Source organism: Vicugna pacos, chromosome 5 (genome assembly GCF_048564905.1).
Source record: "Vicugna pacos chromosome 5, VicPac4, whole genome shotgun sequence".
Lineage (NCBI taxonomy): Eukaryota > Metazoa > Chordata > Mammalia > Artiodactyla > Camelidae > Vicugna > Vicugna pacos.
Genome location: NC_132991.1, coordinates 45,720,585 through 45,724,293, shown reverse-complemented (window position 1 = coordinate 45,724,293; position 3,709 = coordinate 45,720,585). Strand labels below are relative to the sequence as shown.

At 39.5% G+C, this 3,709-nt stretch overlaps 1 non-coding gene across 1 annotated transcript; it reads right to left on the bottom strand.

Annotated features, from left to right (window-relative positions):
- Positions 1–1,806: 1,806 nt before the first annotated feature.
- Positions 1,807–1,878, bottom strand: TRNAS-CGA (transfer RNA serine (anticodon CGA)). Its single transcript has one exon. It is a non-coding gene; the product is annotated as a tRNA-Ser (tRNA).
- Between the last annotated feature and the right edge of the window lie 1,831 nt (positions 1,879–3,709).

Here is a 3,709-nt window from a genome sequence, read left to right as displayed (position 1 = left end):
ACCACTGGATAACACCCAGATTCCACACAGGTCCCACAGTACAAGTGATGATTGGAGACTGAAGACAGGGAAGGGGCCTCCACACAAGACAGCAGCCCCAGGTCCTCTATGCAGAGCACACACTTAAACAAAAGAGTCACCCAGAATCAATTCTCGTGCCTTTGCTGTTAAGGGAGGGGTCGAAGTGCTCCCATCTTGCTGTCTTCCATCTTCTGTCTGCTATTATGACCCCTGGAAATGACAAAGAGGAAGAGGAATAAAAGCAAGCAATATCGAGATGAGTTGGTTTACTATCACATTTAATTCTCTGGGGAATTATTTTGGTTTTGCCTTTAGCTTTGGAAAGGGGAGAGGAATGAGAGAACACTCTCGGGAGTGTGCACATGCACAGACCAGAGGAAGGGGGTGATACAGACAAGACTTTGAAGGGACATGTCCAATCCCCTCCTGTGTTTAAAATCTGTAACCCCTTGGCAGGAATGGTTGAAAAGAGACTACACGCTCTTTCGTAATATTATCAGTATTATCCAACACAGACAGTACTCCAGGATATTTTCCCACAACTCACTCAGCTCTGTGTAACGCTATCTCAGTCATGGACACTAGCATGGTCTCAGAGATCAAAAGAAATTAGAGCAGGGCCAAGAAAAGTCGAGATATGGATTATACGAGGTTTACTAAAGATTCACAATCTTTCCCAGGGACAATCTTCAGTCTGATAGTTGGGAGCTACTACATTAATAAGTGTAAGCCTACACTGGAACAGCCAAGGCCATTCTGTGAGAAGGTAAAGAATTTTAATGCTGATAAACAGACGGTAGGAGTGCATTCTTGTGCTGGCGGCACACGTAGGAGTTGAGCCCCAGGCAGACAGCAGCGTGTGTGGTCAGGTCGGGCAGCTGGGACGCCTCACCACCACTGTCCTCGGCACATATTTTATATGCAGACAATTTTGAGGGAAAAATAAAAGCTCTATCCAAACAAAAGAATGTTTATGTTCAGGGTAATAAAAGAGAAATTATTAACCAGGAAGTGTATCTTATTAAAACAAGGTAATTCGGGGTATTAACCCAAGAAAAAGTTTGCAGATCATAAGTAGTTCACTTGTAATAACTCTTGTAATCTACATGGTTATTTCGATTTAAAATGGACAGCCTAAAATAGATAACAATAAAGTCCTACTGTATAGCACAGGGAACTACATTCAATATCTTGTGATAACCTATAATGGGAAAGAATATGAAAAAGAATATGTATATCTATGGCTGAATCATTGTGCTGTACACTAGAAACTAACACATTGTAAATCAACTATATTTCAATTTAAAAAAAGAAAAAAACTAAAATAAAATAAAATGGACAGTCTGAGATTTTCTCCTCCACTAATTTAAGTTTTAAAAACATGATAGATATTTCCAAGGAAAATATGAAATGGGATCAAAAATTATATCAGAGTTACTTTTGACTGTTTTGAAAAAACAGTGTATAATTATTAATCCATGATATTTAGAGAGTTGAAACTTTGACATTTCTTTCTTGCACTTCTGTTATTTGACACTTAAGCAATTTATGGCGTGTACAGAATGAGCTACACTGCCAGAATAACACAACAAAGTTTAAAGTTAACATAATCTAATCTATGCATTCACATTCTCTACCAGTGTTTAAATGTTCATTGAGTTCCTAAGGAAAATAAAGAATACCTTTTTTAAATCAAAACTATTTAGCTTTGTCTTTTTTAAAATTTGTTGGGTTTGAGGAGAGGGGGCGAGGAAAGAAGGTAATTAGATTTGTTTGTTTATTTAATGGTGGTACTGGGGACTGAACCCAGGACCTCATGCATTCGAAGCATGTGTTCTACCACTGAGCTATACCTCCTCCCCAGGGATAATTTTAATAGCAATTCATATTTCTGGATTTTTAGGGGTTTTTCAAGTAAATAAACACCAAATTTTGTTTGACAGATGAAACTCTAGTTGAGCAAGATGACAAGGCTATTCAGGAAAGTTTGGGCGACCACGTATAAAAGGGCAATGATGAGCCAGTGGAGCTGACCTTCACATCCCTGCTCAAAACAGTAAACTTCTCTTAAGTGGTAGGGTTTGAAGATTAAGTTCAAAATATCACAAACCTGGTTCTGTAATTCTACTTCTTACAATGTAGTCTCAGAAAAATTTCTAAAAATAGAAAAAGCTTCAAGCTCAAAGATGTAGACCTAGCATTATTTATAATCAAAAAATTTTAAATGACTAAACTGTCCAGTAATATTTGGGAATGTCAGCTGGAATATACCAGCACCAGGGGATATGTAAGGGGGTTTTGCATGACAGAGTCATGTCACCAGGAGGTCCCATGGCCCAGAGTGAAGATCATGGTACCTGGATCATTTCTCCAAGGACACCGAAAAAGGTCAAAGACAGTGTATCTTTTCTTTTTTTGAGCTAGCATAAGGTGATATTCTGATGTGTACAGCCACTTCTGTGATTGATTCCACTTGTTAGTTTTGAAAGCATCATCAAATAAGTCTAAATATTTAAGAGAATGCAAATTTTGCCAAAATGTCAGTGTATTATAGAGCTGACTCTGTTGACTCTGTAGCTAACCAGAGAAAAGGGAGTGCAGAAAGACAGCAAATTTCCTGTTCTCAAGTAGGCTACCACACTAAATAAATAAATAGGATAAAATAAAATAAAAATTGGAAAAGATTGGGAAAAAATCATTTAAGGGTACTTTAAAATATAGTATAAATGAGTGTATCAACACTGAAAGGCTTTACATTAAAAAAAAAAAGGAAATAATACCATTTGCAGCAACATAGATGGACCTAGAGATTACCATACTAAGTGAAGTAAGTCAGACAGAGAAAGACAAACATCATATATCACTCATATGTGGAATCTTAAAAAAAAAAAAAGACACAAATGAACTTACTTACAAAACAAAAACAGACGCACAGACACAGAAAACAAACGCATGGTTACCAAGGTGGAAAGGTGGGGAGGGGAGGGATAAATTAGGGGTTTGGGATTTGCAAATACAAACTACTATATACAAAATAGAAAAATATCAAAGTCCTACTGTATAGCACAGGGAACTATATTCAATAGTTTTTAATAACCTACAATGAAAAAGAATATACACATGTATAACTGGATCACTATGCTGTCCACCAGAAACCAACAAAACACTGTAAATCAACTATACCTCAGTTAAAAAACAAAAGAAAACAACACACACACACTAGAGGCTGTAGCACATAGGGGCTAATCCAGTCGAGGGGTGGCGGAGGCGCGCCCCGGGGCGCAGCGCTCAGAGCTCGCTGCAGACGCTCTGTAAAGTTTTAGGGGCACGAACAGAGTACAGCCCTGCTCCAGCCAGTGGCTTATTTGCTCACTTCGTAATCTGCTTCCTACATAAGCTGTTACTGAATGGAAAACAAATGGCCTGCGCAGCAAGTCTGCGAACAGATGGCGCTTCTCTGTGATGAAGAAAAACTGAGGGCAGAGGGACCGCAAGTTTAAAAAGGTGGCTCCGTCCCCTCCCCCACCGCGGCCCGGCTTCCTCCCGGACCTCCTCGGGTAGCCGCATCCTTCCCGTCGCTCCTCCCACCTTTGTTAGGATGAAAGGCGTTACAGGTTAGAGGGAGAGAAGATGAGGCTTAATCCCAAATCCCCCGTGTGCGTTTCGGGGGAGCTCTTGTCTCCCCAAG